Below are 6,679 nucleotides of genomic sequence, written 5' to 3'. Positions count from 1 at the left end.
GAGACTCCATGTGGTTGCTACAAGGCTTTGTGATGGATTTCCCAATATTATTATTCCCCGTTCCATATATATAGTGACGATGCATTTACATGTTCATAAATAATAGTATTTGCATGCTCCTTTTTGCCTATCATATTTTAAGAGTAATATTTTCTTATGAAAAATTATATTTAATATTCTACGGGTATATAAATAAAAAAAAGAAGGTAAAGTAGTAGTATATAACTACTATCTGCAGCGATTGCCCTAACTAGGGTTTTTACGAAGATGCCTCTTGATAAACTAAGAAGTGCTATTGTATCTGTTAAGATCCGAAAGATTCGAAAGACGAAGCGAGAAACTCCGAAGCGTCTGGTTGGGTCTCGTTTTATCAATATATTATGCACATCAATTTTTGATTAGTAAGATTTGATAATGGAGAGTCTTCTGTTCGCTTGCATGCTTTGTCTGCAATGCTGAATTCTGCTAGCTGATTCTGATTTGTTTCTGATATATAAATCCATTAGTTGTTCCACTGATTTAATAATGAATTGTTGGTTTACAGAAGACATCATGGGTCAAGGATGTTTGGTCGGATGATATCAATCGGCAGCTGGCGGGGACCTCACGAGTCCGGAAATTGGTTGATATGAGTATGACTAATCATGATCCAGGCTCATGACTCTGGAACTTGGTTGATATCAGAAGGAGTCTTAATGTTGGAGAAGTTAGGTGTTATGTTGCTTGATTTGTTGAGTTTCTAAGCAAGAAAGATTCTTGGCAGTTCCAGGTAGAGAATTAATTATGTGTTATTAACGGACACTTGCTTTATCCTTATAGTTTTGCATTCATAGGTTGAAGCTGCTTGGGTTCTCACCAGTGCTTTTGGTGGCTCGACTCCTATGATTGACCATTTGCTGGAGCCAATATTTCAAAAACTATATTCCAATCAGGTGTGTTTTAGACCCCTACGACATGTTGTATTTTTTTCTAACTATAGGCTGATATGTGATTTTTTTGAATGGTTGGTTTACAGGAAAGTCTTGAATTAGCGGTCACTGGTATTTTGTTCGATCATAGAATTCTGCATGACATATCAACCAAACAATTTTGAACACTGCTCTCTATCAGTATGACTAAGCCTGCTCCGGTCTAATTTTTTTATTCAATTTGCCTATCACTTACCTTACCAATTTTTTTCCACAGATAAGACACTTGGTCTTTGTGAAGCTATGAAGTTTAGTGTTATTCTTCGATTTGCTCAGTTTATAAAAATGTCAGATTGCCCGCAACAGCTCAAGGTAGACAGTGATGTGTTGTTGATTACCTTTCTGCACTTTCTTTAGCGTCTTGCGGTTCTTGCTTCACACTTGCTTTATCTTTATGGTTTTACATTTATAGGATGATTCTGCTTGGATTCTCGTACTCATTTTCTCTTTTCACCTCGCCGATATATTTTGATATGGTTGAATATGGGCTGGTGGAAGTTCTTGTAAAGCTTCTGGACTTTCCAGATGAAAGTCTTTGTGAGAAGGTGTGTTTTATAATTGGAAGAGCCCCCGCCGTCCCCCGTCCCCACATGTTGTATAATTATTAGCGGGCTGAATGTATTTTCTTTACATCTATAAGTTGTGCTGGTAGTGGGAGAAATTATTGCCGGTGATTGTTATTGTGTTCTTAACCATGGCGCTTTGACTCCTTTGTTGAACGAGTTAAAGGAGGCGAACAATAATTTTTCAATGCAGAGAAAAGCCACGAGGACTTTGTCACTGATTTTTAAAAGCAAGCCGGATCTTCTATCTGAGCAGGTTGGTCAGTGACTGTTGAAATGTTCTTACGCTTGCAATTATTTAATTCAAATTATTACTTTTCCTTAGGCATTCAAAATACCGTCACCGTGGGGTGTACCATCTGCCATCACCTTAAAAAAATAATTTACTCAATTTATGTGACACCTTTTCTATTTTTGAAATATTATAAAATATTGGACGCCATTCAATTTCTATGCAATTTTCACAACTTTTAAACTATTCAGATCTTAAACGTTGATATAATGTTTCCTCTATCGAACTAAGTCGTTGCTTAACTTCTTCTTTTACTATAACTAATAGTAATAGATAAGTCTAATTTAACATCTTAAATTCAGGACCTATCAAACATCGTCAAATAAATTGGATTTATAATTTTTAAAAGAAATAATTTGTTTATTTTTGAAATGAGCAGGCAACACTAGCTATATCATGCCTTTCCTCAATATTTTTCCTATATTATTGGAGGTCTTGAATGTAAATATCTCTCGATGTGTCAATTTTAAGTGCTTTTGAAGACTCTATTTGTAGCTTGCTCCAAATAGAGAGCCAATTTCATATTGCTGAAAATTGGAATAAATCCTCAGAGGTCCTCTAATCTGGTAAAATTGAAAGAAAGAAGTTATTGGTCTTTACATTACTGATTACTATTCATTTGTCAGGTTACTTCAGCAGTCTGTTCTCTTTTAGAGCTTCTTCGTTGATGAGGTGCTAACAAATGTATGTTGTGCCCTTGCTTACCATATTGATGCTATACATGGTATTATCCAACACCACAATAACGGGGATATTTATGACCGGCTGGTTGGACTCCTCCGGTGAGTGGAATGTTTTAGTTTCCTCTTTTATCCTACTTTTATTCATATCTAACTTATGGTTGAATCTGATATGTAAGTCAATTGATGTTTCAGGCAAGACTCTCATTCAGTAATAATCCCCGTCCTCAAAATAGTTGTAAATATTGTTCGAAGAGAGAAGAGCTGGTCTAATAAGGTACATGGGTCTTAAGGTGTTTTTAGAAGCTTTCGTGCTTGAATCCAAACACTTCGATGAATTAACCAATGAAAATAGGAACGAAATAAAACAAAACAAAACAAAACAAAATGATTGAAAGGTGGAAACATCATAAACAATATGCATTCAGATGATAATTCGGCATGTTCCTGAATCAACTTCAAATTTTATCTTTTTCTTTTTAGTTCATTTTTTGACTCTACAACATTGTGGGTATGTTCGCTACTGGATTTAGTTAGGGTTCTCTATACATAGGAACCATCTACTAGCATGCTACACAACTATTATTTTTATTTCCTACACAGCTACTCTTAGTTTTTAGTTTTTTTTAGTTATTGTACTAGTAGTTAGAAACTTATGTAAATCTACAGACATCGACAGTGGTTGTCTTAGTGTTACTTTTCTGTGCAACAAGACATATGATCAAAATGGCTATCAAATCTTGTGCTTAGGATCGACACACCCCTACCGCTCCTCCCACCTTTCCAGCTTCGTGAAACTTACTTCCATCCACCTATGCTCTTCATGTGGAAAGAAATCCTAGTACCTCCCAATGGAGACACTTCTGTTACATCGCTTCCAATGGCTAATTTCTAATAGTCTCCGTAGAACCCACCCATTCATTAAAGCTACCCACCAAACAAAATAAATGGGTGTAACCTGCTATGTGCCAAAATTGTTGGATAAGTGCATTATGCAAAGACCGCTGGAATATTTTTCTTCCTTTTTTTTATTGTTAAAATGTAACTGTGTCAGGCATGCATATTGCTTTGTTTTTGACTAACGATAACTAACTTCACAACCCAGTTCAATCCTGCCGACCTTGGTTGCCTGGTGACGTTGCTTGAAAACCACAACGAAGATGCAGAGGTGGTCTCCAGCATTTGCAGTCCAAGACCATGATAAAAATGGTTCTTTAGTACTGAGAAGTAGACAAGGGTTCTTTTAAAGAAAAACTATTATTTCCGAGTTTGTTACACTGGCTAGCTTATGATGCACTTACCCTAGCATTACAAGGACTCGTTTGGAATATGTAAAAGTATCCTCATATGAGGTTTCAACGTGGTGTCAGTGCCATCTCTAATATTGTAGTTAATAAGACTTGTGCCTTAGGCCCTCAAATTTGGAAGGCCTCATTTTTTAGAAATAATAGGTTTATTAACAACTTTGCATCTCAAAAATCTAAAAGAATAGACTTTAAATAGACATATATTATAACCTTTTAAAAAAAACTTAGGCCTCGTATTAACCATTCTAAACAAACTTTTCTGTTTCACTTTCTTTTGCTTACTGATTGTTCGAACCTTGTGATCGAGCATTTCCTCCCCCAATATTTTTTTCTTTTTCTCCTTCCCCTTTTATTTGGTCTATATGGTCTAAAGATAATTTCTCTTGATTCGAAATATATGCACCAGAGAAGGGGAGAGGTGGGAAGGATTCACTACGAAAAGACCGTAGAGGAGCACAACAAATGGTACACTAAATCTCTACTGTAAGAAAATTCATTAGCAAGCTGACAACATGGCCTCATTTTGAAACATAGATCTCGAAATGTATTTGCATAGCGGGAGAACAGCTAGTTTTCCAACTTCTCGAATCTCGAAAAGCTTGCTTATAAGATATACGCTTATGCCATTGGAAATTCTTGTGTAGTCATTTGATGTCTGCTACTTCTCCCATCTTTAATTCCCAAAGAAAATCGTGACCTTGACCTATCATTTGACTTATCCAAGGCTAAAAAGCTTGACATCGCATTATCAACAATAAGAACACACACTTTGTCAAAATAGCCAACTCCTAAACATTGGTCATTGAAAATCACTAAGTCCCGGAAAAAAAAAAAAGACACGAAAAGTAGGAAGGCACTTGCATTATTGATCTGTTATATGCATGCGCACTATTTCACACTCCCCATTGGAGGGGGGGGGGGGGTTGTAAACAACCCTTAAATATTTGCAATTTCAGCTTTTGCAAACCTAACCCTTAAGAAATAAACTACCAACTTAAGAAATAAAATCACAACTTTAGTGTTGATGGGAGTCCGGAACCCAAATATTGTCTAATTAAACTCAAGCGACCAAACTATGGCAAAATAAAAAGAGAGACAAAAATATGTATAATGCATCTATTTAATGCGCTATGTCCCTTTCTTTTTCTTTGTTCTTGAAGTCCACATGATGCAGAAAAAGCAGTATAGGGAATATATGAAGCTGGTTTTGGCCTTGAGGTCCAATGTTTGATTCCTTCCACCAACAATAATTTATTTTTCTATTTCCTTTTCATTTTTATTTTTTTTCATTATTTGGTTTAAGTATTTAGATATAAATACTTTAATATTTATAATTACATTTCAATTTAATTAAAATAATTTAATATTTATTAGAAAATTATGATTTTTGAATTCATTTAAAGTAAAAAAAAAGAAAGAGAGAAGACTTTTATTATTTCGTTAAAAAATCTACCAATATTTTTAGTTGTTGTTATTTTGTGTTATACGTAAAACAAAATTATTTTTTTCTCCTTTTATTTTCAAATTAGAATTATGAGTTTTATTTTATAATTAAAATTTTCATAAGATAATAATATATATATAGTTTAATCTATTGCTTGAATTTTTTTATTTTTTGATATCTTTCTTTTTAAATTTAGTTATTAAAATTTTAGTTATATTTACACTATATGAATTTTATTAATCGAAATTCTAATTATAAATCTTATAATTTTCTTATTATTAAATATAAACTATTTCAACTATTTAATCTTTAAAATTATAATCGAAGAATTATTATTAGCTAAGTAATGGATTATGATTTTCATATTCTTATCAGGACAATCAATTAAATGATTGTTCATAAACTAAATGGTTATAATACAATTTAGTTTATGAAAATTTAGTATAGAAAAATTAATTAAATGGTTTTACATAAATTAAATGGTTATAATCAGTTTAGTTTAGGATAATTCTTATTAGAAAAAATTTAGTCTATGAGCAACAATTTAATTAGTTTTCCTAATAAGAATTAAATTCCATTACTTAGCTAATAATAATGGAAATTTTATCTCCTATAGAAAAGGTATACACCCTATTTATTATAAATCAAAATTATTTTAAAATATTATTTTCTATAGCTTCCTTTTATATTTTATAGCAAAATAAGTATTTATGGTATATACTACCATTGGGGCATGAAATATGCTATTATATTTTTCCTTTATCTTAGACAACAGGACATACCTATTTTTAAAGTGATTGTCGTTACTGTATTCATGAATACATGGCGTGAATACATGCGCATACAGTTGGACTGCCCTGATTTTAGGTACTTTTACTGCTGTATTCATGAATACAGCATCATGAATACATGTGAATACATGCGCGTACAGTTGGACTACTTGATTTTAGGCGCTTTTTGCTGCTGTATTCATGAATACATGGCGTGAATATATGTGAATACATGCACGTACAACTGGACGGTCCTAATTTCAGGCGCTTTTTAATAGATGTATTCATGAATACAGCAATGCGAATATATGTGAATACATGCGCATTGTAACGACCCGACTTGTTTTTTTATGAATTAGTGTCTCGTTTAGCGACTTAAGGTCCCAAACAACTTTGTGGTGTGTATTTTAACTTGCGTGTGTGGTTGAGTTTGGTCTTCGGACGATTCAGAATCAAATTGGAAGAACAATTCAAATTTAAAAGTTTAAAAGAAAAGAGTTGACTGGAGAGTTGACTTTTGAGAAAACGACTCCGAAATAGAATTTCGATGGTTCCAATAGCTCTGTATGGTGATTTTGGACTTAGGAGTATGTCAGGATATTTATTTGGAAGTCCGCAGTTGATTTCGCTTGAAATGGCGAAAGTTGGAATTGGA

The 6,679-nt window shown here is 33.4% G+C and overlaps 1 long non-coding RNA gene across 1 annotated transcript; it reads left to right on the top strand.

Annotated features, from left to right (window-relative positions):
* The first annotated feature begins 427 nt into the window (after nt 1–427).
* On the top strand, nt 428–3,908 carry LOC107793876 (uncharacterized). The gene is made up of 4 exons (XR_012702465.1): nt 428–1,787; nt 2,450–2,605; nt 2,699–2,780; nt 3,609–3,908. It is a non-coding gene; the product is annotated as an uncharacterized LOC107793876 (long non-coding RNA).
* The last annotated feature ends 2,771 nt before the right edge of the window (nt 3,909–6,679 follow it).

Source organism: Nicotiana tabacum, chromosome 18 (genome assembly GCF_000715075.1).
Source record: "Nicotiana tabacum cultivar K326 chromosome 18, ASM71507v2, whole genome shotgun sequence".
Taxonomy (NCBI): Eukaryota; Viridiplantae; Streptophyta; class Magnoliopsida; order Solanales; family Solanaceae; genus Nicotiana; species Nicotiana tabacum.
Note: the sequence above shows the minus strand (reverse complement) of the source record. Positions and strands in the feature narration are given on the sequence as shown.